General features: G+C 43.2%; 1 protein-coding gene across 4 annotated transcripts in view; it reads right to left on the bottom strand.

Annotated features, from left to right (window-relative positions):
- The window catches only part of WDFY3 (WD repeat and FYVE domain containing 3), a 185,192-nt gene extending 174,587 nt beyond the window's left edge, over positions 1-10,605 (bottom strand). For all 4 annotated transcript variants that reach the window (XM_037396249.1, XM_037396260.1, XM_037396258.1 and 1 more), the window contains exon 1: positions 10,220-10,605. The gene's annotated coding sequence lies outside the window, so the exon portion shown is untranslated. The remainder of the gene's footprint in view (positions 1-10,219) is intronic.
- Positions 10,606-27,315: the final 16,710 nt, after the last annotated feature.

Raw genomic sequence — 27,315 nt, 5'->3', positions numbered from 1 at the left:
AAATTTTAAATACATTTTTTAAAGTGGCAAGAAGTTCACCATACCTCTTTAAGCACACTTTTCAGGATAAGTTTGCAGAGGCAGGCTATGAAAGTAAAAAAACCTGACATACACCCATCCCTCCCTCCCTCCACACACACATCAGAACAGTTTCAACCTTAGCTGAATTGTGTGTAACTTCGTACAACTGTTCCTGAGAATAGTTATAAAGACACTATATTTCAAGAAAGCTCCTAGAAGTAACCTTCATCCTCTTATAAATGACATTGAGCAGGGGTCCTCAAACTACGGCCCATGGGCCAGATACGGCCCCCCAGGGTCCTCAATCCGACCCCCGGTATTTACAGATACACACACACCCCCGCTGGGGGTTGGGGGGGAACCAAGCAGCTGCAGATGACTGCCTGCCGCTTCATCCGCATGCCGGCCTCCTGTTTAAAAAGTTTGAGGACCCCTGATATAGAGCAAAAGAGACGACTGGTTTCTAGACACAAACATGTGACCCTCCATCAACAGATTCACAGGCTGGTTAACTTCCCTGGGAACTTAATGTGGAGGTACAGGGAATTTAACCAAAAATCAAGAAATGTATGTCAATTGACCATGACCCTGCAGTGCTTGAGATGCTCCACTTTCCTACTCAAAGGCCCCGTTGAGAAGAATACTACAGAAGGCAGACAAGCCGCTCTTATAAGGTTCTCCACCACCACAACCCTCAGCTTAACACCACAAGACAGACCTGAACTGAACTCCACACAACATAAACACCTACTAACAATGGTGTCCTTTTTTTATTCTTAAACAATTTAGATAAGCTTATTTTCACATGTTGTGCTATTATGTTTTCATTTGAAATGCTTGTCCTTACTCAGGCTGCAAGTTCAACTTCATTCCTCAAAGGATGATGGAAAAGAGGATGGGCAGGGAATAGGAGGAGAATCTTTATCTTTCAAAATTATTCTGCCTGTGCCACAGGAGGCTAAATCCTCACCTTGGTACATTCTCTACTCAATCTGGGCTACTTCAGGAAAACATCAACTTTATTTTTTTTTTTATAAAAGAAGATCAAAACACGAACCAAACAAAAAAAAAAATGATTTAAAGACACTTATAGCTAGATTAAAAACATTTTTCCAAGTACACTATTTGCAATACAGACACCTTGTCTGCTTCCATTTATTTAAAAAAAATGCACAAACAAGCCAAAAACCAAACATTCAGATCATCATGTGTATTTGATGCATATATATACACACACACAGACACACATTATGTGCTTTACTGAAATAAAAATAGGTTAGTTTTAGGTAGTTTAACTGATCAGTACCCTATTCCAGTTCACACCAAGAAACCGTACAAGTAACTAGGGAAAATTAAAAAAAACCACAAACAACTGAACAAAAAAATTCAGCTACAAATACAGCATATCCGAATTCCTGCCTCCCTAAATACAAGGGAGACCACCAGTGAAATTGCAAGGGATTTCAAACAGAGAGCAAGGAATCATTTTCTTTTTCCCCTCTTGATCCAGCACTGCTAGGAACATGCTTATGTTCCCAGTAATAAACTGAAAGCAAAATATTTCTGTCTCCAGAAGTTACTACAGTCAACGTAAGAAATGTTGCTACAGTGTCTTTACACTCTCTAAACGAAAATCTTGAAGAGCTACTCCCTGGTTACTTCATGACCCACTCAAAACCTAAATTAAATATTCTTCACTAGCTTATCCTCACCGCTCAGAACTGTGAAAAAGAAACTTTTGCAAACCTAATTAACAAGCAAATTAGCATCTTCTTAGATCATATCCACAGAGACTTTGTTTTTACATTTCTGTTGTGGCTCACTGCTCAACTGCTACTGGCTCAAGTATTAGCATTTGATTTGTGATAAAATACCGAAACTGTTTCTATGCCTGTTTCACATCACTCTTTATAAAGAATGTTTACTTCTGTCTGTTCAGAGATGCATCCTTTCTTCTGCAAAAGAAGAAATATAGGAACTCCCAAATAAAATTAATTTCACTCCTCTTCAGTCGCTTTATCAGGCAGGAAACCAGTGATGACAAGCCCAGGTCTGACCACATCTTTCTCAATCTCATCATATTCATGGCATCCCAACTCCAAGCATTTTGCCATGTGAAGATTCCAAAAATGTTGGAGCCCTCACAGTTATGGGAAAAAACTGACAACTGCATATTCAAAGACCAAAACTGAAAAAGGAAATCCATTTATCTCATGCTTTTAATGCTTTAAAAGCCATAACTTGAGTCAATCTCACAGCTGAGGGTCTGCACCATGACATTTCAACTCATAGGTTGGCAACCCTGACAATATCAAAAGGTTCAACTTTTACATTAAGAAACACACTCCGTATCTGCTTTGTCTGTCATTCTACCGTGCGAAACATTCTGTACTCTGTGCACTCATGCAAATACAAAGCAAGGCCTTGATCTCATCCCTGGCTCTCACATGGAGACCCAAGGACCTCCATAAAACCCCACTGGAAGTAAATAACTCTTGGCAAGAATGCAACAGCAGAGACAAGTCCTAAGACCATTAATGGCACTCTGAATGCTATGGAGGTGGTGAATCCTAGTGCAAAACCAGTAGACAGCAGTCCTATTATCATCAGCCTGCAGTGAAAGCACTCTTCTCTCCCGTTCCAAAGTCAGAGCACTAAAGTCCACCCTCTCCCATTCGGTGGGGATTCAAAAGCTTCTAGCATTAAAAGAAACACGCACAGGGAAACCCAAAGTTCTGTCAATGTCTTCCACTGTCAGAACAGTAAGACACTGCCTGGTTCCACAAGAGAACTTTGACAGATATGTGGGCTTAATAGCATTAAACCTGAGGGAGCTAGGAATTCCCAGCTCTTGGTTCCCTTTACTCCTCTGGTTGCCCACAGACAACTGCTTTGTTTCTTTTTTTCCCAAAATTAAGGATAATTTCTAAGCTTGCTGCAGTAATTCCATATAACACTTGCCCCTGCTCCACACAGTCCACCTACTATGAACAACTCAAAGGCCAATACTTCACGCCAGTCTAATAAACCTCAACAAAACCTGAGGCTGATTATGCCAAGCGCACTTCTATCTGATTAACCTTCTTAACGATCTTTACTCTCCCTAAGGCATTCTGAACAGACTTTCTCCCTTTTGGGATTGTCCATCATCCAAGTACTTGCAAACTCTTTTAATAAATAAATGATATTTTGTCATTTTTGTAACGATTTTTTTTTTAAACAGCATACCTTCTGAACACCCTAAGCATCCTCCTACCCCTACGGTTACTCCTTCTATTCCCCTAATCTCCAGTTATATAAAAAAGGACATATTTAGAGGGCCAAGTAACCAAATACAAACTTCAGGAAACATGTAGTGTACAACCCCCCTCTTCCTATTACAGCTAATCTGTGATTTAAGATCTTGGTTCTCAGCAAAAACTAAGGGCAGCAAGCAGCACTACTTATCACCATTGCATTCAAATACAGTCCACTTTCTGAAGCAATATCCCATCAGTTATTAGCCTACACAAACCAAACCACCCTGCTTCGAATTATACTGAGATTTTTACCATATCTTCATTTGAAAACAATAAATCATCTGGTAATGTGAGAACATAAAATATCGTTCACTTGCACCCACGCTCCACCTGGCAGAATGATACTGAGAAAAGTACCAGCCAAACAATCCAGGTAGAGCTACCCTCAGATACCCAATGCATGGTGATACCTCTGACAAAGCCAGCGAAATAGAAAGCCAGACGAAAATTTCTCTCAAGAGTTCCTGGATCCACATTCTCACTGAAGTCACACCATTCTAAAAATGAAGGACCCTAAAAAACATCTAAATAACATGCAGGAGTATCTTCCATTTCTAGCCATGGATCTATCTCACTACTACCAAATTGTCAGCTCTGAAGGTTTTGCTTTTCTCCATTTGCTTATTTGACACTGCTGCTTTAAGCATCAGTTTTAGTAATTTCTCTCTACTCTGAAACCCTTCACTAGAAAGCCTCAAATGCACACCCAAAACCAAAACCGGCATGACTGTTAGAAAGAAAATGGATGATTCAAGAGAATGAGTAACTTCTTTCACCAACTAAGAAGTTCATAGAATAAGTTGCTGGGGAAAAGTACGCAAAAGCCAACTATAAAGGGTCTGACTTCTCCAAGATAGGCGCCTTAGAGTTGGAATAAGAAGCTTAAGTTAGGGATGTAACTGATGAATACCCACCCAACCCGAAAAAGTACAAGTTTAACTCTTACATACTTCCAGTGTAACATGCAATTTCTCTAGAGCAAGAGAGAAAGGGATGAAATAAGCCATCTGGAAAACCCACTTCTTCCATGTGTTTTCAAATTTATTATTTTCTGTACCCTAAATTAGCCAACGTGCTCAAAGATTTTTCCTCCTTGTATTGTAATACAATGCACTACATGGAAATAACAATATTTGTGAAGGTGTAAGAACTAAACATTCTTTTAATGCATATCTGTGTGTTATAATTCAAATGCATCCATCTTATCTTTCTCCTATATTTCTTAATCTTTACACAAAACTACAAGCTATGTGCTCTCATACCATCCAGTATCCCTTATTGTTCATTTATTCCAAACAATTCACTCCCTCCTAGCATTTTAGAAGATACTTTTTACATGTGCTACAGTAAGTTTTGCAAATCTGTTCCTATTCTGCGATATGACACAACCATTAGAAGTTACATGCTTAAGTTACATGCAGAAATCTATCACAGGACACGGACAAAACACCACAACCAGCAAAGCAATCAAAATGAAAAAAAAAAAAAAAAAAAAAAAAAAAAAAAAAAGGAAAAGATCCAAAAAGATGACATGTAGCTCTCAATGAAATAATCCAATTCCAAAGAAACATCTAACAATTCTTTCCAAAAATCTCAATACAGACAGTTCTACACTCATAGCTTTGTTCAACAGGTGAGGAAAGAAAAAATAAAAAGGAAAAACCCCACATAATAAAAAATAAAAAAAAACAAAACCAAAAAGATTCCCTGCTGTTATTCAAAATTCCAAAAACATTAGCACAATTGTCAAAAATTATGTCAATTGCACATTTACACACAGAACAGAAATCAGAAAACTTTGCCCCACAGCTGTTCACGGGAATAAAACTAAAGATATACATCATCTTCATTCACAAAAGACTCAAAGGAAAGAAAAAAATAAATAACTCCTGCACATTTAGAGCAAACCAAATCAGGAAAGGAACAAGATCCATTCTTCCTTCTCTGCAGCTACCAAAGCTGCACTTTGCACCTGTTTTGAAAGCCAAAGCACCAGCAAACAGCTCCTAGCAAGGGTGAGCCCGTTCCCCCAGCAGTGACAGCAGCACCTGAGACCAAAGCCACAGCCTCCTCACCAGGCGGTTGCTACCTATAGTCCTCCCGGCAGTTATCACATCGCTTTTTCTAGCAGCTTCTAGACAGAAAGAAAGGAAGACTAAGGTCTCCAATGTGTAAAACCCTATTTCAGTTGACTAACCAGTCATGTTTGGTGTACCTTCTGACTAATACTCATTAAAAGAAGTATGTTGAGCATGACAAGGGGCATGGGCAGTAACCAACAACACCCCAATACCCTTCAGCTACCTTAAAGACCAAGTAGAAAAGCTGAGTTCCCACTCATATTTAAATGCTTTACAGGCATGTATGCTACAATCCAGTTAGCTAAAGATTGTTCCCTCTTCACCATTCATACAAAAATTCCTTTAATTACACGTGAGTATCAAATCAACATAGAAAGTTTAAACAAGCCACTTTGAGAAAGAAGATGCTACGCAACACTAACCCAACAATTTTATACAGTATTTCTTCTTCCTCCTTTGCCCATTAAGGTCTGATATAGTGTTAGGATAAAAATCAAGCAAGATATGCAGCAACTCTGCTATAGATCATCTAACTGAAATAATCACCCCCACCATCCGATAAGTGAGCCAAACACAAAAAAGTCTGTAGGTACTGTGTTATTTTTCACTGTCAAAAAAAAAGGCGCTGTACACACTTGCCTGTAATATCACAGAAGAACAGGGGACGCAACCAACAAGCAAAAGCTTGCACTGCTGCACCACGAAACGTGGCTCGCTTGCCAAACAGATGCTCTCAAGGCTGGATCACCAATAATGCATATTCAGTCTTACAAAGTTTGCAGTGCTATCACCTGAGCCAAGATGCTGCTCTCACATCCACACCAACGACTCCAATGACTTCAGTTAAAACGTTACAAGCCGCTAGCAGAATTTTGTACATAACATGAGAAGCTCGGGCACATGAGAGTACAAACAGGAATATAGGATATGGCAACACTTTCTATACTGGCTGTGGGACAGCTGGTTGAAACAAATGTGCATAGGGGCCTTATAATTATGTCCTGTCTTCTCCTACCCAGCCTGGACAAGGTGCAAACAGCCCAGCAAAAGGATATAAAATCTCCAGTAGAAGATAACAGGAGCTATACAAGAATGAAACTGTTTATTACAAGATTAAAACTGTTAACCAAATTACAAAGTTAAAACTGCAAGCTGTTCCAGGAGACGTGACAATCTTACATCAGCACGCCTCAGTCCCTTTGACACTGAAGGGTGCGAGAAGGCTTACAGTTATAACTCAAGTTATAGCTCCCTCAAGACACATACGTAACAAAAAAAGTATTTTAAAAAGCAATCAGCATTGCCAATAACTCAAAGAAACTAATAACGTAGGTATTTGTCACAACTTGGGCATTTTAAATGCTGTACTATTGCAATTTGCAGTAACAACAACAAAGAAGAATCAAGGAGGAAACCAGTGAAGTTAAAAGCTTCAGTATGAAAGGCATGAAGTTTTCCCCCTTCATGCGTACCCAAAAATTGTACTATGGACCAACGAAAGATTCTATTTCCCATTTCAAAATACAAGTTTCATTCCAGTAACATATCCAGTAACAGACTTCCACAATTCTAATTATCAGAAAGGCAAGCACTAGGGGGTAAATTGTGACTAAGACTCTAAGGTTTTTCACAGCATACCATATCCGCCCTCTCCAAAATCTGTTTATTTTTGGCAAATGATACAAGACTTCCTTATAGCAGGAAGTCCTGCAAGTCAAAGGCCACTGCTGAAACAGTATTTCCACTATTTTGCAATAGGAACTTAAAATCACTTACAAACACAAATGAAACTGCTTATCAACATCAGCAGATTTGTCCTTCAGCAATTTAACTGTCAGAGAGGGAACTACTGGCTTTTCTTTACGTTCCTCAGCTTAGCACATCCTCAGAAACCCAAGTAAAACACCACAACTCAACACTACAAAACAGTTAACATCAACATTTGGGAAGTGAAACATCATGTTCCAACACCAAAATTTCCAAACAATCTCATGACAGTCCTGAGCATTTCAAAGGGCAAGCAGAACATCTGCCCACACTCATCCCATACTCTGCACATAGAGCATCCACGAAGTTTTCCCTACGCTACAAAAATCCAGCTGAACACTTAGAGAAAACTACAAAATATTTAGATGGGCAGAAGTGAAACGCATTGCTGAATTCCTCCAAAAGTAGCCCACATTGGTACATACTGAAGACCTGCTCACCTTGTATACTACTTCTGGCAGTCTAGCTCCAGCAAACCAGAGCTAAATACCAAGGTTTTCATACCCACCCAGATGGCAGCATACCTTCTCAGCCAACTCACATAGCAAGATGCAACACCATAATGCAGCCTTCTGAACTAACCTTGTTATTTCAGGTTGAGTATATTAAGAATATTATTATAGTTTTGTTATTTAGCATGCTTCTGTTACTGTTTTGAAAGAAAGAAATGAGATCTCCTCTCCCATAGTACTGATACCACACAATACTACCAAGTAGCTGATCTTGATGCACCAAATGACAAACAATCAATCGACTGAACTTACTAATCCTTACTTAAAACTTTGGCATAAAAATGTTGTAATACATTTTTAAACACGTGCTGAAGATACTAAAAAAAAAGACAGCAGCACTGTCCTTAACTTGCTTTAACTTGAACCAAACAGATAATCAGCTGGCTAAGAGCTGCAACATAGTTGTTACTATATAACCCAAAACATACTACATTTTTATCCAAGTCTAGCAGCCTAAAACTGCCCAGCAAATTGGAAAAGTGAACAAACACGTCCAGTTCCTAGCTTCTTTCTAGAATACCAAACTGAAGAATACCACTATCTGATCTGTAGTCTACTGCCACTGATATTTGAGGCACTCTTCTACCCAAAACACATTGCTATCAACGGTGCTGAGTATTCCAGAGCTGGCTCAAATTGACCTCGACAGACCCACACCGCTTAGTGCATAGACACCGACTCATAGTCCAAATATGCACCCCAAGTTAAGATTACCAGCACTTCTTGACCAGGATCATGGAGCAAAGGCACGATGCCATGGATTAACATGGATGCATGTTTCCAGCACCCAATGCATTCTGCTTCGTAAACATGCCTGCCCATAACCTAAAAGCACAGAAAAGGATTTGGTTGATTAGCACATCAGTAAGTTTTCTATCTGCAAATGCTGCAAGTCTACCAGCATTATGGATGAGAGAAACACTGCAGAAATGCCAGTTCACGCAAACTGTCCAGTTTGTTCACACAGCCTACTTCAATACACCACTAACTTGTCACCAAAATGGGCCAAGGATGCAATCAAGCTGGCTCTCTGCAAAACCAGCCTGGATCCATGGGAGCCTGTGAGCTCAGGAACATCATACAGCCATATACTGGTCAAAGGGGCACAGGCACCAGGCAGCAACACAGCTCTGGTGCAGTTTACGATTTAGCTAATTATTTGTTTGCTACAACATTCAATGTTTAATTTTCTTAACAGGAAATGTACGATTTGTTTTCCATCGCAAAATCTCACGGTCCAATACATGGACATGCACAGATCTCGTCACAAACCTACACTGCCAAGAAATCAAAATTCAATCATTAAAATAAGGCCAGAACTCACAGGTCTATACTGAAACCTTGGGAGTTACTCTAGTCAGCCAAGAAATTTCAGTTAGATTATTCATGAAACTACAAGTCAAAATACATACATTTAGTCCTCTGTGTTGTTCCATCTATAAGACCCTCTCTGTGCAGGCATACATAAGCACAGCTAGAAACTACCGTCTCAATCTTTCAAAAAGAACATCACACAAGGTCTCAGTGCCCAGCACCACTGACCGGCCCCTATGCAAACCTCTTTGCCTATGCGAATCACCTGCCAGAACTGCAGGGCAAACACTATGCTGAAGACAAGCAGCAGGTACCTCAGCACCTCCGCAAACCCACCCCCCCTCCCCCGCACCGTGCTCCGGGCACCCGGGGAGCCACAACCTCCCCGTCCCCGGGGAGAAACTCGCCGGGTGCGTTAACCCGAGCGCCCCTAACGCACCACAGGGTCGAGAACTGCCGCCAAAATAACTAATTACATTTTTAAAAAATGAAATTAAGGGGGACAAGCTACCCACCTCTCCGCCTGCGAGCCGGGCTTACTCCCGCGGCGGCGGGCGGGCGGGCAACCCCGCGGCCCGGCTGCCCGCCGCCCCCACGCACCCAAGGGCTGGGGCGGGCGGGCCCCCTCCCGCACCTCCGCCGGGGCCGGGGCCGGGACCCCCGCGGGAAATCCGCCCTCCCCGGCCACAACAAAGGCCGCCCGAGCGGCCCAGCGCCGCCGCAGCGTCCGCGGTGCTCCGCCGGCCCCCGCCGGGGCTTCCCTCGGTCCCCCCCACCAGGCCGGGGCCCCGGCACAGCCCCCCCTGCCCGCCCCCCTCAGCCCGGCGGGGGCGAGCCCCCCGCCCCGCAGGCTGCCCTGCCCCGGGGGCCAGGGCCAGAGAACGGCCGCTGAAATAAAGCATTAAAAAACCAACGGGGGGTGGGGGGTTGCCCGCGCAGTGACAGTGATCCATCACCCGAGGCACCTGCACCGCCGCCCCCTCCTCCAAGCCGGCGGCGGAGGGAGGCGGCCGCCCGCACGGCATCCCCGGGGAGCGGGGCGGCCGCCGCGGCCTGCGGCCGGGCCGAGCCAAGCGAGGCCGGTACCCCGGCAGGGATGGGGGCCGCAGCCCGCCGCGCCGGGCCCGCGGGGCGGCGGCGGGTCTCCCCGCAGCGGGGCCAGGGCCGGCGGCGGTGCAACAAAGCGGCGGGGCGCGGGGAGCGGGCAGGGCCGCCAGGCACTCACCGGGAGGCGGCGGGGGTCTCTGTCGGTGCCGCCGTGCCCGGCCCGGCCCGCCGGGCCGAGGAGGGGGCAGCGGGCGGTCTCTCCTCTCGTCAAAATTCTCTCCGCTCCTTTCCACGGGCACGGCTCGGCGGGAGGCGGGGGGGGGGGGGGGAGTTACGCGACGGAGTGTCCGCGGCCGGGCGGTGCGGGCCAGGCCGGGAGGGCGGCTCCCCCGCTGCGGCCCGGGCGGGCTCCGGCGGGAGGCGCCACCGCCGCTGCAGCGTCCGGGCGCTGGAGTCGTTCCGGCCCCATCAAGGCCGGGCCGGGCCGAGGGGGCCGCGCGAGGCGGGGCGGAGGGAGCGGGGCCGCTCCCCGCGGCGGCTGGTGGCCATCTTAGTCCTCCTCCTCCTCCGCGGCGCCGAGTGCCCCCTCCCCGCCCGGCTGCCGGCGCTGCCTCCTCCCTCCGCTCCTCCTCCTCCTCCCGGCTGGCTGCGGTCACCGCCGCTCCCGCGGCTCGGCGAGGCCGCCTGAGGAGAGCTGGTCCGTAATGGCGGGCCGCGGGAGCAGCCCCTCAGGTAGCGGCCCGCCGCCCCCTCTCCTCAGCGGGAAGGCAGCGCGCCGAGGGGCTCCTCTCCTCACCCAGACCGGGTCAGCTCGACAGACATACAGGCCCCCTTCTTGGTTCTGGGGCTTTTTAGAATTATATTACTTTTCAGAGCGGTGGGTTTCCCGGGCAGACGCTTGGTTGGTTTGTTTTCTCCCTGTTCTCTGAGAGAAATCCCGCTTCTCTGGCACTGAAGGGCCCTGCCCTCTCCCCTCTGTGCCCGCCCCCAGCCCTGACACCGCAGGCCGGAGCAGCTGACACGCTGCCCAGCCCGCCGAGCAGGCAAGCCATCCATCCCAGCCGGGAGCCTGCTGTGGGACAAGGATGGAAATGCCAGGAGGTCAACGCAGGGCCAAAGCAGCCACCTGCAGGTTGGGGTTAGTGTGTGTGGTTTCCCTTAAGTTTTCCTCAAGCGTACATCCAGGGAAAGTCCTTTGGATATCCCTGCTATCAACCACAAAGAGGATTGTACATTTGTGCTTACCCACACATCTCATCTGTTACTCTTTTCCTAATTAAGCCAGAAGTTCATTAAATTCCCAACAGCAAAAGGACTTTTTTTCAGCAGGGCAAAGCGCAGGTTTAGCCACACCTGGGCACGTGGTGCAAGCGGTCACTGCAACCTTGGGACAAGCTTCATCTGCTTGGATGCTCCTGAGGAACGGTGCAAAGGTGTGTCTGTCCACACATACGTGACCAGATACCCTTCTGCCTTTTTCCAGTCACTTATAAACTTGCCTCCTTTGAGCAATCGGCTGCTAACAGCTCTTCACCCCCTAGAAGTTTTGTTTGGAAAACTAAAATTTTTTCATCAATGAAAATCCCTTCTGAAGTCTTCACTGAAAAGACTAAGCAGCAGTTCAGAGAATCTGGCTACAGGGGTAAAAGCTGCAATAAACAATACACAAACCATCCGAGACCTTGCGTTTCGCTGGCAAATTATCACAAGCACCAGGAACCAGGACCATTGCCACTTCCCTTTGCTAAGGGGTCTTACTAAACGAAGCTGTGTACTGTTGTACTTGAGGGCAAATGTAGTAAATGCCATTTATCCAGTCTTCCTTCTCTGGCTGTTAGCATCGAACATGTAAATCCACTTAATGTTTTTACTGGTTAACATACTGCTCTTCAGCTGGCAGTTGCCTTTTAGGTGGAGGAGACCTCTGCTTAAGACTCATGGATGTCTGGAGTGAAGCTAACTCTAATTCAGCTGCTAAGGAGCACTGATTGAAGGCAAAAGTATAACTCCAAACAAACCCTACTCCTCCCAACTGAAAAACAAAATAAGCAAGGTGAAGCTTATAACTTCCTTGCCTACACAATACAATGCTGCCTTTATTTGTTAGAGGCATCTTCAGACATCCCTAATTCACTGTATTAACAGGAGCAAGATTTAGCCCAACTCAGAACAACAGCACAGGCTATAGTTTGGGTTGGAATGGGACCAACTTTGCAATAACTGTACTTTTTCTGTGCAGAATAGTCAAGGAAGTATAGGCACTGAGACAGAAATCATGCACGGTATGCCAACCATACTCCTATCACAGCAACTGTAATATCACCTAGTGGCAGAAGCTCTTAGACAATCTGTATTCTCACGTCCCTGGAAAAAACTTACATTTTTTGCCATGTGGATCTTGTTTTGTCCCTCCTAACTAAATGCCTACTTTTCCTGACTTTTTAGACACAGAGCATTTTAACAACCTCATCCCCAACCACTTTCTCTCTACCCAATTGTTCTTCGCAGCCTCCTCTTCCCACATCATACTCTAGCAGAAGTAATTGTCACTGTCTGCTATGGAAAAAAAAATCACAGTTGTCTACAGCTAAGGCTGTATGAGAAATGTTACAAGATCAAGAAGGGAAAATGAGGAGGACCAAAACATGAAACTATAGATTTGCTTTCACAGGGTGCCTTTTGAGGTCACTCCCCATGTTTTGTATTCATCATGGAGTAATGTATACACAGAGGTAAAAGCATGTGTGTTGAGTTACATTCTATCACATAACAGACTGTAATAATTTGCCCCTGGAGTGAAGGCTAAGCTTGAAGTTGGTGGAGGTATGTTTATGCTACAAAACAACCAAGATCTGTAGCTCAGCCCATTTAAAGCAAACACACATGGCTTTTTGCATGCCTAAATTTTTACAGGTGCATTCTTGCTTAGTAACCCATGTCGGTGTAGAAGCAACCATGCAATGCATGCAGAATTTGGCCCTGTTTGGTATATTTTCATTCTGGTCTGCAGCAAGGGGAAGCTGTGATTTCATCAGCTTGTTCCTACAGTTATGTCACTTACTGTGCAAGATGCCTCTCAAATGCATCTTTGTTCCTACATCTGTAATCTTGGAAGGGCTAACACCACCACTATGGGCCTGAGGGGCCAGGAGACAGCCTTCTCTGATCTCACAGACACCCCAACAGTCCTATAGAGCAAGGATTTAGTTGTGAAAAGAGAGGAGTTACAAAAAGGCATCTCTGCAGTTTTCCAGAAAGTATTCTGGATGACGCTTTTAGTCATGTGATTTAGTTTTAGGTAGCCTTGCAAGGAGCAGGGAGTTGGACTCAGTGATCCTTATAGGTCCCTTCCAGCTTGAGATAATCTATGATTCTGTGCAGTCTGTGAATGGTACATAGCAGTTACACTTCACAAAACAAACAAATCTCTCTGTAATTTATGTGTGGGAGGATACTTGCATCTTTCATATGTAAAGGATTAACAAGATTATCTTAGCCAGCTCTACTAAGTAAGAATCAAAGCTTACAGAGATGGTTCTGTTCCTAATTCATTATCAGTAGAGGTAAACTTAGTGGGAAATCACAAAAATACTCCAGGATGGCAGTGGGAGTTGCACAGACAGCTGTACGCCAGATACAAGTTTTGCTGTGTGCCAAGTTACATCGCTTTTTTCTTCTTGCGCAGTTAACGCTCATCACATTCCTATTTATAGTCCCCGTGTTTCGGTCAGTAGTCACAGTTCCATAATAAATAATGGCAAGCTGTAACGATCCGTACTGAGTGACACCAGACACTTTTTACCTTCTCAACATCTTTCCTCTTGCAAAGCTCATCATGGTTACCTGCTTATCTTTGTCAGAGAAGGTGCTAGTTGGTAGCTGCAGTGCTATAGTTAGACAAAAGAAAGTATTTACAATTAATTTCTCTTCCACTTTACAAAGCAACTGTGTGTCGATCAAGGATTGCATCAATCATTAAAACCATGGAGATACATTTAGAATTATTTGCCTCTCTTATTAGAAGGTAAGGCAAAGCTAACACAGTTGTCTTTCAATGGTGCAATGCCACTCAGCTTTTAGGCGAGGGACTTGCATACTTCCATTGCATTTATTTCATACATTTTGGGCAGTAAAGCTACATCTGTCCTGTTTGCATATATTAGCTAACACCAAAGTACAGGCAAATCCAAAACTGGAAAGAAATTGCTACAAGAAAGTGAAAGAAAATTGAGAGCATTTTAACTTTTTTTTTCATTAGAATATTTTCAACAGAAGAAAATAGCACTGTTTTCCAAATTTACGCAGCCTAACATTTTCACGATACAAGATTCTTATGACTTCCTTTGAGACGTATGCTTCCCTCCCTCCTTCCTTCTTGTTTATAGATAACTTTTGGTATTAACTAAGAGGAAGGGTGGAGTTGTGGAGGGTCTAGTGTTCCTGTCCTGTGACACTCATGTTGAATTTGGCTGAAATTTGGGGAAAAAAAAAAAATCCTTTGTCACATATGTGCTTCAGAAAAATAACGGGCCGCTTGTCAGAAGTTAATAAACAATCCACAAATAGTCTGCTGCTGAGCTCATAGCATTTGTAAAGCTTCAACAGAGTCATCACAGCAGAAACACCAGCAACCCAGTGGAGTAACAGTGAAAGAAAGCAGCAGCCAAGGTTATTCTTCCTTCACCCTCTGGGGCCCAGCAACCCAGCCCCATTTTGGATAAATAGCCCTTTTCTGCTGTCTGTTAATGTTAGTCACATAGTTCAAGTAAATAAACATTTGCATCCCAGTGCTGCAGGTTCAGAGTTCAAAAGTGGGTGATTCATTAATAGTTTGTTACAGCTGAACATAATGTGGGGTTTTTTTCTTCTGTGACAAAACCATTGATAACAGAGCACTGGATTTATAAGCAGGAACATGAGGATGAGGGAAGCAGCAGGACAGGGGATGGTGCAACAACAGAATTCCCAGGCCACAAAGTTTTAGGCCACATCTCTAACTGTAAAGAAACCATAGCTTGCAAAGTTAAGTTCTCAAAATCCCTGCCCTGCCTCAGATTATTTGTGCAGAACAGAACTCTTGCTGCAGAGGTGTCATGGTTGAACCCCAGTCAAAAACTAAGTACCAAGCAGCTGCTCATTCACTTCCCCTCCCCTCACAGGGATGGGGAGAAGAATTGGAAAGGGATGTAAAACTTGAGGGCTGAGATGAGAACAATTTAATAATTGAAATAAAATAGGAGGGAAAAAAACCCAAACCAATAATAATAATAATAACAGTTATAATGAAAAGGAGGGAGAAAGGGAGAGGAATAAAATCCAAAGGGAAAGAAAAAAACCAAGTGATGCACAATACAATTGTTTACCACCCACTGACCAATGCCCAGCCAGTTCCCAAACAGAGATGAACAGGCCACAGCCAGCTCTCCCCCCCATATACTCAGCATGATGTCCCATGGTATGGAATACCCCTTTAGATAGTTTGGGCCAGCTGTCCTGGCTGTGCCCCCTCCCAATTTCTTGTGCCCCACCAGGCTTTCTGCTGGCAGGGTCTAAGAAACTGAAAAGTCCTTGACTTAGTATGAACATCACCCAGCAACAACCAAAATCATCAGTGCTGTTATCAACATTGTTCTCACACCAAATCCAAAACACAGCATTGCACCAGCTACTAAGAAAAAAATTAACTCTATCCCAGCTGAAACCAGGACAAGAGGTTACAAGCGTAGTCCTGCATAAGTATTCATAAATAATTGATGTACAATTAAATAGTATTACAAGATTCAAAGGTAAAGCACTGATAGAAAGGAGCACACACAAAACTTGCTTGTAAACAAAAATTACATTGTGCATGCACATACATGGGAAAGAGCAGGTAGTTAAAAAAAATCAAATTAACTGCATGCTACTTAATATTTAGAGGATATGGAAATTTTAGAGCTTGGAGCCATATTCACTAGGTCTAAATTTTTACGTGCCTGTACGTTAATGATTCTCATGGCCTCTCAAACTTGCACTGGCAAAAGGCAAACCACAGTTTCAAGGGCTGGATTGCATTCAGGCCACCTGAATGTGGCTCCACATGTCCGATGAAAGTGGGAAAACGAGCAGGTGGCCACAGAGGAGGTGCAGTTCAGTTGAGGTCGTTGTGGCTTATGCAGCCTCAAAGCCTGATGATCCCAGGAGTGAATCCGAGAGGATGAGATCACACTTAGAGTGAGGGGAAAATGCTGCCATCTGGTGCCTCTGGAGAAATTAAAAAAAAAAAAAGGTTATGCGGTATGCTTCACCTGCAATGGCGTCAGTGATGCCAGTTCAGTTCTACAGACCTCCAGTTGTGTTTTTGTTGTTCCAAGGTGTCTTACCATTTTGCATGGCATATAAAAAGACAAGCCTTTAAAGGTGTACATCAAATTTCAAAACAAGCAGGCTGAAAAAGTGAATTTTATGGTGTTTTGCCCAGAAGATAAATATCTTTAAGTATTAATGCAGTCTTTAAGGCAGGTGATTTTAGGAAAGACTGTTTTAAACAAGGTCCCTTAGCTCTGAAAATAACATACAAGGATTCAGTGAGTTTCTTTTGCAGAACTGACTTTGACCTTGACAGTCACCGCACAACCTCTAATGTCCACTCTTTTATCCTGTGAGCATTGTAGATTATACTTAGTACGTGTCAGAAGCCTCAGAGGATACAGGACAAGACACTAAACACTGCTTATTTTTATGATTCGCCTTTTACAGCAGCCTATTTTGGATTGTTGTTGATACAGCCTCAGAGGATGTGCCAAATATGTACTGAGACACTCCACAGTGTTAGAATGAGGGAGTGTTATTTTTGTCTAAGATATTTTTATTTTTACAGGCTTTCACAGAAAGCCATAATGGTAGCTTGGAAAGATTGAAATGACTGATCAAATAAAACCCCATACATTGCTCTATTTTAGATGTAGCAGTAATATAATTAGTTCTTCCTGTGACCTTAAATTTGTTTGTCGCTTGACCAAGGCATAGGAAAAATCCGAGGCCTGGAGGTCAGCTTCCCACTGGAAGAAAACTGAGTGAAGTGGGTTACGTACCTTATTTATTTTTAAACACATCATTTTTGGAACAAAGCAGCCATGAAACCTCAGGCATGCAATCCACTCTTGCAGATAAACGAACTCCCACACCGCCATCGATTTCCCAGGAAGATAATCTAATCCAAGAACAGCTTCAAGCTCATGGAATAGTCTAAGGGCCAGAGAGTCTTCCAAAGGGTTTCTCTTACAATTCTGCAGAGCAAAGAGAAAGAACATGTTTACAAGCAAAGAAAAGGGATTTATAAAGCTACAACTAAAAGGGCTTTCTTGTAGCTTTCTTAACAAGTAGTTTCCACATCAGCTAAAGCATCTGATTCATCAAGATGCAAATTCAGTGCTAATGTTCTCTCTTCCAGTGAGCAACCAAAGCAACCAAACAAAACTTTTGCCATCATGGGTTTCTGTTACGTATACCTGCAGATAACCTGCGTCTGTCATGGCACAGACTTCAGCAAGTACAGAAAACTGTGAGACTAAATAAATTTAGAACACTCTTAATTTCCTAAATCACTAGGGAACTGCTTTTATTCCAGCTTTCAAAGAGTGGACAGGTAATTAACAAGAAACACGTTAGTTAAAAATATTTATTATTACTTACTATTATTATTTACCATGCCCTTTGAAAATGACAAGCTAGGTTAACCCTTTGGCTAAATTACTAAAGTTCTGTGGAAAAAAAAGAAGAGTTACTAGATGATCTGTATGAAGCTTGATGTCACTTCTTAGAAAGGCTGTTCCAAAAACTTACTGTTTCCATGGCAAGATACTTTTTCCATTTAATTCCTAGCCTTAATGTATTTACAGCCACTTTATACACATTTGTTCCTTAAAACCCCCACATTTTCACTCAAAACAGAGCTATATCCTCCTATGACTAACGTTACACTGGAAGAACTTGAAGTCCCTTCCTCTTCAGCATCATTAGAATTACTCGTGGGTACCTGGAGGGAGTCTGGAGCTTTTAGATATGTACGTAGCTTACTGTAAAGAAGGAGTAATTTCTATGACAGTCCTTTGCCCATGAACAGATCAGGCAACTTGAAGCCCTTCTAATCTTATTAGCCATGTCATATAAAACTAGTTTTAAGAAACAACAAAAAAATCTTGTCAGTGCCTGCGGCAGCCTTGTTAACAGCAACTTACATCGTCAGTCTCCCTTCAAGTTACAGTCTAGGAAGGGCATTTCATTTCAAACATAAAAGCATTTTTTGTGTGTCCTTCATCTCCAAGTAAAGTAATTGTATCACATTGGCTAGGTAGTCCAAAGAGATTTCTTATTAGCCAAACTTCTGACTATTTCAAAAGTAGATCATGAGAATTTTTTGTAGTAGATTGCTAGGTGGCTAAGGGCTACTTCTGAGCAAGCCATGTGAAACATGGCTGGGAAGAGCCCATGCCTTCTCAGTAGGCTTAAACCTAGTACACAGGCTCAACATCTCCACTGGATCATTCTTTAGGAGACTACTTACTAAGAAAAGTGGGAAAACACCCGGTTAAAATAAACATGACATCCAGTGTCCACACAGATGAAACTGTAGCAGACATAAGCTACAGCCTTGATGTATTTATGTGGTCTCAAGGATAGCATGAACTGTGTTTTGTTATCTATAATCAGAAGTTACCTGGTGCTTTTCAAATGGCTAGATGTGTTAGCCTCTGGGCCCATGTTACCACAGTACCGTGTGATTTCCTTACAACCCCAATCAGTTTCCCAGAATATTCTAGCTATTAGCCTACAATCATCACTCAGCACACTCATGCATTGTAAAACCTCTACTGCAGGGTTAAGACACAGATTTAATGTGTCTCAGCTTTTCACTGATTTATGCAGACTGGTACTGATAAGTATCTGTCAGCAACACTGTCCATCTGTAATTAGCATATGCTATTTTAAACACGTAAAAATGACACTTTACCTTGAGTCTCAAAAGGAAAGAAGTGACTTCTGGCTTTGCATGGTTTCATCATTTTGGACAACCAGCTTCTGCAAAAAGTTTTTTTTCATAGGCAAAAATGAATGCTTAACCAAAAGTTCTGGAAGAAGTCATGGCAAAATTACCACCAGCTCAGTACCTGAGTGTCAGCTTCCTTGTGCTCTTTATTTAAGTTTTTCATACATAATACCGCCTAAAAGAATGGCTTCTTCTCCCAACACTCAATTGCCTCTATGAGATCTGAAATGTAGGCTTCAGGAGCCCCAGCCACTGAGTCTACAACTGTACCTCCTGAGGCAGAAGTGGTTGTGGCTTGACGTAATCCACTTCTGAAGTTCAAGCCAGCCACATGGCATGGGATTTGAACGTCAGGCAGGACAGAATTTGAACACTACCTTGCCAGATGTGTGTTCACCCCAGTGATGTCTGTAGCTAACATGCAGATTTATTTTATTGGTAATGGATAACATGTCTGAAAATAAGACTTGGGTATGAAAGGCAGCAGTTTCCCTGCATGATTTTAAAAATACTTCTTTTTGTTTTTTCCTTAAATCACCTGATCAAAAAGCACACAAACTAGCTTGCATATTCAATTTAATCCTTTCATCTATTCCCCCTGCTTCCTCCTCCTCCATCATGTGATCCTTTCTTCCTCAAAACACCAGATAGTTTTGTACATCATCAGCACTAAGAAACCAAGCACAGGACTCTGGAATGTGATAGGCCTCTGACAGAAGACAGTCCTCCTGCCTGTTATTAGGCACTCATGGTCACTGCATGAGCCACCCTCTCCTCTCAAAACACCCCATGAAGGCTTCTGGAAAACAGTCCCTTCCCACAAACTCCTCCTGCTGCTGTTCCCTCATTTGGAGTGCAAATCTTCCCTCTCCACAGATCAGCTTTCTCTCCCCATCATTTCCTCTTGTCCGCTCTGAAAAGATAAACCACAAACCCTGCAGCCGATTTTATTTCTGCTTTCAGGCGGGCATCAGAAAGGTGTGGGGATATACTCTGGTCAAATCATCAGCAATAATATCAACTAACATAAAAATCAATTCAACATGCTGACTATCGCAACTGAGCAAAGAGGCCAGTGCCTGCAAAATCTGTGTTGTGGGAACTGGGAATTGGCCAACAGAGCTTGCAAAACCTCTCTTAGCTGGTTAATAGGAACATTCACTACGGGTGTCTAAACCATTACATTTTCTAGCAGATGCTACAGAAAGTAAATCAATGTAAAGGAGTGATATCTGTAAGGAAAATAATGAACACCATATTCAATTGCTTTAAATTTACAGAGATGGACCTGTGCAGACAGCACTTCAGCTGTCCTTTCTCCACGTCACCTAATGAGAGATCATGCAAGGAGATTTTTCCTCCCTGTCTGAAGGAAAGCCACAAACCACCTTTTTAGGAGGACTGCCCTGCCTAGCTCTTCTCGTCAAAGCCAAAGAGGTAAGAGGGAATGCTTGCAGAAACGGTTGCTGCAGTAATTCCATTCTCCAGCATCCTCAAAAGATGCCAATCTTTTGGCCACCCAAAGCCTCAATTATCCCTCATAAGGAGGTCTTCAATCTAGCCTTTTCTATGATTTGTGACACAATATTGAATTATTACCAAAATGACCCACCTTTGATCAGAGGTAAGGACTGCAGGGCAAAATATGCTGGGCTTCAGGCTCTGTGACACAGACTTGCCAGTTACAGGTGCTTCTTATTCCCCTCACCTGGGAATCACAGCTGGTTCTTAAACATACTTGTTACAAATTTGAGGACAAGACTCCCAGGGAAGTAGTCTTCTGGTCAGACTCTGCTAGAACAACTATTACAAAGGAAAAATGAAGGAAATTTAAACAAATACCAGGACTAAAGCATAGAACATCCTGAGTTCACAGCACAATTAATACCAAGAACAAAATTTGTGGTAAACTGGCAGTATTGGATTAATTTATGGGATTAATTTAACCTTTATAAATGATGCAATCTTAAACAGGAAATATTAATTGGGGAAAAAATCAATATAATTTTAAGTTACGGGATTTGTCTTTTCCCCCATAACTGTCTAAAGACTGTGGGAAGACAAGACAACTCAAATTACGTTCTCACATACCTCCTAATACTCTGAGAAAGGAATCATGCTCCTGTGACAATTTTTCAGTAGTAAAATAGCTTCTAAAGTCAAGGTGAGATTGCTTTGTCAACAGGACTTGATGGTATGGTTGTACCTGCTGTTGGGGATTGTATTATGTGACCTATAAATGCCATTCTACTCCTATTTCTCTGTTGCACAGACTGCCCATCAGATTTACCTAAAATTGAAAGGTGACTCAATCTCCCTATCCAGAAATAACATTGATATTTTTTGCATGAGTGTAAGCTCTAGCTTGCACTGTGATGAGTGAGAAATCCTTCCTGAGATACCCAAGGAAGATCTCTACCACGTAGGAGTTTCCATCACTGTTCCTAGAGGCTTACTGAGCAATTCACATGCTTCCCACGTACCACATTTCCACCATCTGCAGCTTTCACGTGGTTTCCAGATGTCCAATTGCCACCAGCAGCCATTTGTAAAGCAGCCTCCAGAGCAGGGCTTTCTCACTGTTTCCAGGGCAATGCCAATGTGGCCACATCATAGCCTCAGCATACCAAAACACCATGCCCAGCCTAGGCAGCATCTCAGCACCTTCTCATCACCAGCCAAAAGGCTAAACTCAGGCCAGACCCATCTTGCTCTAATTGCACAAAGCTGCTTGGTTTCTGATTTACAGTCACATCCTGCTTTTCTGCCTTTTGCTAGTCCATTTGGCAAATTCAGCCTTTCCTGGTACCCTACCAGGATTTTCAGAGCTGGGTGCACCCTGCCTCCCACCCCCCTGCCCCCACCCCCCCGTAGCAGCAGGCAATCACACACAGACACCTGGAGATTGCCCTCCTGCAGGGGCTATAGGGGTGGAATTGCTGGCTGCTGCACATACAGTCCCACTTATGGGGGTTTCTGCACAGGAGTGGTGATTCAGAGCAAGAGGAATTGTGTCTAACAGGCTGCCAAGGGGATTTTTTTGGAGGTAGGTTGCAAGGGGAGAGAACTGATTGAAAGAGCTAGGTGCAGGGAAGGGCACAGAGCTTTTTTTTTTTTTTTTTTTTTTTTTTTAGAAGTTGCGAAAAAAATGGAGGTAGCCTGCGGAATATAATCTGCATGCTTGAATAGGTCCAACTAGGCTAGCCAGCCTCAATGGAGAAATGCTGTGTGCTCCTTCCCAGGGCCAGAGAGTGTGTGCTGATGCACATGAACAGCATAGACCAGGGAAACAGGTCTCTGAGCTGGCTATTTTGCACAACTCCTTTCATTTTGGGTCACCTCAATCCATATAGAAAACCCTTCACCTGCTTCTTCCCTCACCCCCTTCCCAAAATATGTGGCACTTCGATAGATTACTTGATTTTCAAGTTGTTGAACCTAGGTGAGTCAAAAGTTAGACTTTTACTTAGTGTTTTTAATACCTAATTCTGGGAAAGTATCAAATTTTCCTCATGTTTGGGGTTTTGGTACATGCATACAACTAATTTAGGTATTACACTTCAGTCTCTTGACTGGGTTGGTGTTGGATCAGGTGTTCAGGGCTCTGAGGGACCACTAGGTGAGTGCACTCTGCAAGGCCATCCTCTGTGCCATGGGCTGCAGGCTTGTCTTCAGGGTGGCTGGAACCTGAGAGTGGCACCTCCAGCACCTAACACCCTAAAAAAAAAGATAAAGCCATTTTCGAGCTACTGGCTCCACCTTGAAGTTTGGGGTTGTTTTCACAAAGCCTTTCAGGGGAGATGCCTTGCATGGCCTGTGTTTCACAACCAAACAGGTGGATCCTGCAGCAGGGCTGCAGGTTGCAGACAGTTTGCAAGGGGGAAGCTGACTGCACATAGGAGGAGGGAATCGGTACCTGATCTGAAGCTGCAAGTATCTTCTGCTGGAGGCAGGTACACAACCAAACTCCCTCCTCTCCTCTTGTACTTGAAACTTCAGGTGGTGTTCAAAAAAACTAGCCTGGGTTTTGTGGAATGAAAGGCTGTACTCTGAAGACATTGGGAAGAGGTATGGCATCTAGCTTGGTCTTTTTAGTCAGTCAAAAGGAAATAGGTTTCATGTGAACTACCAAAATATATTCTAATTCGTTAGTCCAAGACAAAAGTACTGTTTTTCAAAATACTGCATTCAGCTGTCACTCTCCCAGGATCCATGTGAATACACTTCATTTCTAAGTTTCTCCTTAACTTGTCTCTCAAAAGTCTTGCTGTAGGGATTTTTGCTTTAGTGCTTTGTGTGTTCAAAAAAACAACACCACCCACCCCACCCTGCACCCAACAGCTATCTTTACAGCCTATCTGAAAAGGCATACAAGTATAAAATAACCCATTTACTAATTGTAAGATAGAGAACAAAGCCTAATACCAATAAGATTGATTTTATAATGCATTTTTCCCAAAAAACAAATTAGTGAAACAAGAACATGAGAACCAGGCATAAGCAATGGAGAAGTTGCACAGCATTTATAAAAATAAGTTGCTATATTAATCTTCAGTAAAACAATAGTTTAGTCCTTCTCCACTCTAAAAGTATTCTAGAGCTACAGTCTGAGCAAACATAATATTATAAACCCAACTGTATTCTTGCTTAGATCAAGTTTAGTTAAGATTTGTCTTAATTCAAACAGTAATATTGCATCCCTGATAAACAGCAAGTTAAAAAAACCCTTGCATTGAACACTATCATGTTCCCAAGAGTTTCAGTGTTAGCTCAAGTTAATTATGTTTAAATTATTTCCTTCGTTGAACTGATGCAAAGATCAACATCTCAAGCTATAGAACAAGAGCATGAATTAAAGCTTTCTGCCACTTACAGCGAGGCATGCCTTACCATTGCACCCTCGTGGTGGGGTTTGCCTGCCTCAAATTTTAACACTGAAGGACTACATCATTAGGAAAAAAAAATCATTGCTTAGTTATGCTACTTGGCTTCCTACCTCTTAGAATTCTTCTAGGGAGGTTTTCAAAGTCCTCATCTTCCAAACGCCGTTGTCTGGCAATGGCATGAAAACAAACATCACTGCCACCTTCCTTTATACTTTCGCTCATGGCTCATCGTGCTGAACACAAGCCACTGCAAGTCTTTAAGTTTTACATGTAGAAAAACATTAGCTAGTTTTCTCCACCATGTTGGTGATTTGCAGTCGCTGCTTGCTAGTGTGACAGCAGCAAGCTTAAAGGCAGTAGAAAAGAGGGTCAGCTGATTTTCCTGACTGCCTTGATGGATGTAAGTGCAGACTGGTTCTTCTGTGAGCAGTCATACTTGGGCATCACAACTACAACTAAGCATGGAAGTTTGCCTGTGGATGTTTTCAAGCACAGGAGTAACTGTGTAAATTGGAAGCAATTTCTGGCTATAACACAGTTAAAGACAGGTAGCTTCCAAGTGAGACAATTAAGATAAACCCCTGCATTTCTTTGGCAGCATTCTTTTTTTTGTTTGTTTGCTTTCAAATGAGCCCTTCAAAAAGGGAAGGAGCAGGAGTGGAAGAGACTGGACAAAATTGCTCCCAATTAAATCTGTTTTGCAAGGAAGTTTTCAAAGTTTTTAGCCTAGGAGCATTCAAATTATCAGGCAATTTGGATCTTTTTGACATACTGGGAGTATACAGATACTCCAACCACAAAACCAAATAACCATGAACCAGAAAAATTTGTCTGAAGTTACTATTGTTGAGCTACTGTGGATAAATCATCTTTGTGTTAAAGATATGCCAAGTCTCTGCGCAAATAAAAAAGCAACCATGAAGTACACAAAGGGACTTTGTCTCATTCTGACAAATGCTCTCTTTGAACTTTTGTGGTATGAGAGTTTCTACAGACTGTAAATAAATATTTTTTTTAAAAAAGCATTCAAAGCATTCTCCTAGAGATTTACAGTTTGTGATCTGGTAGCTACCGACAATGCCACCTGCAGCAGACAGGCCATTCTGTTGTCCTGCTGTATGCAGGTCTTTGTGGATAAAAGCTTGTAAGCAGAAGTCTTACAAGCTGTTTCTTTTTTCTCATTTACAGTCTCTGTTCAAAAGGCATGGTATTACATTTGCTGTATACCAGATGAGATAAATATGATAACCTCAGTACTGACAAATTATTTAGAAGAACGTAGAAGACCAATACTATGTTGTTTTCTAGACAAAGCTTCAGAGGACGTTGTCCTCTACTTGAAGTGAAGTCAAATACACCAAGCCTACAGACTAACACTCTTTTTGATGTCACCCTAGCAGAAGCAGGGTTATCTACCATGTCTTACAGTGATCTATTGGATTCACAAAAATCTTTTTGTTTAATGGTTAGTGCAGTGGAGGCTTATGTCCCCAACTCGCTGACATTCTTGACCTTAAGAACTGCTATGAACGTCAGTCTCTGGGCTTCTTTTATAGCTATGCCTTCTGCTTCTCTTTGGATAGGAAGTGTTTGTAAACATGTAGTTTGCAATGTAAAGTTACTTTGGTTGTGTAATGACTATAATTTGTCAGTTTACAACAGAGCAGGCTAAGGTCAAATTTACATTCTGCCTTTGAAAGTACACCTGGCATTAGAAGAGGGGAGAATGCTGCAAGCTGAAGGAAAAGCTTCCCCTTGTCTCCAGTCATTTCTCTGAGTGGCCTCCTAGTTTTTGTTTTAGGCTGAAATTAGCCAGCTTGGGACTGGTTTGGAGAGAGGAGGGTCATGCAAGCGTGGGAAAAGCTGTTTAATAACAAGGTGTCAGATCACTTTGAGCCCAAGTTGAAAACCTAGATCTTTCCCTTCTATTTACAAAGTGTATTTAGCCTTGAAGTACTACTGATTGCATGGGAGCAATTTGGTCACTTTGCTCAGGTGTCTGGGCATAAAAGCCCTTAGGAGAAGATCCATCGAGGTAAACCAAAGGCTTTTAGCTCAACATGATGCATTTTGGTTAAGCCTATTCCAGTTAATGTGAAAGCTAGAGTTGGCAGCCTTTCGGCATGTTTGGGAAGCTGCATTCTCAAAATACATTTGAAGTTACTTTTGCTCAAACAAACAGAAAGGTTATGGGGAATTTAAATACCCAAATCTGGATTTGTGCTCTGCAGGATTCCTGCTCAGATGCTAACTAACCCTGAGGGTTTTTGAAAATGGAAATGCCTATGCAATTTCAAATTAAAGCTCCGCAGGTTCACTAGCTTCTGTTTCTGAGACTACTCAACCCATGCGTCTCCTTCAGCCTGAGGATCATCCTGCAGATCCACACTCATCCCAAACACACCAGGCCTGCAGACACAGCCTTGCATGTCCTCTCCTCTGGAGGTTCTTGGCATGCAGCATCTGCCGATGCTAACTTTTCCCAGAAAGGAGTGGGAAAAAGTGTTTGCTTCCCAGCACAGGAAGGCACTGGGAGATGGGACTGCAACCTCCAGCTTTGGAGGTGAACACCTTATCCTTTAGGATAACTAAGCATGCATTTTCCTTCTCAGACAATCTCCACATCAAATATTTCTGTTAAAACAGCCACTGTGGGAGACAAGGAGGGTCTCATTCTTGATGTAGCACAAAAGTGCTCTCAAAGACAGCAAGGAGACTGAACCCTGAGCTGGGAACCTACTTTTCCACTGCTGGAGTACTGGAGTAGACATGGAGGGGTGATGGCTGCACTCCTGCCCCTCTCCTAGGTGTGGGGAATGATAGTCCTTGCTTGGCGCTTAGGGAGGGAGGAATTTGTTCCTTCTCTTCAGCAGCAGGTACCTCACTATGAATCACAGTAGCAAAACACACTGTATTCTGACCAGAAATTTAAGGGTGTCTAGGATGTAAAGAAAGTTTTCTGCAGCTAGCTTTGCCAGCCCCCTGTTCTGAAACAGCTATTCTTAAAAAAGCCTCAAGGTTATTCTGAAGTCCCTGAACACATCTCAACATCCAGCCTTCCTTCTAGCTTCAAACTTGTGTACCCCTGGTGAAACTGGAAGTCTGCTGAGACAGCTTTACCCAGTACAAGCTGTCCTTTCTGCCTGTGACCCGTACCGTGGATGGCCACCCCTTGCAGTACTTGCCAAGGACAGCCCACCACAGCGCAGCCTTCACTCTTAGGGGAGGCTGGTTGTCTGGGGAAGTGAGCACCAGAGAAGCGACGTGGGTAGAGCTGGTGAACTTCAGCATGGCCCATTTTCATAGAATTATTGAATTGTTTAGGGTGGAAAAGACTTTTAAGATCATCAAGTCCAACTA

Source organism: Falco rusticolus, chromosome 1, assembly GCF_015220075.1.
Source record: "Falco rusticolus isolate bFalRus1 chromosome 1, bFalRus1.pri, whole genome shotgun sequence".
Lineage (NCBI taxonomy): Eukaryota > Metazoa > Chordata > Aves > Falconiformes > Falconidae > Falco > Falco rusticolus.
The sequence above is the reverse complement of the archived record's forward strand: the minus strand, read 5'-3'. Positions and strand labels throughout refer to the sequence as shown.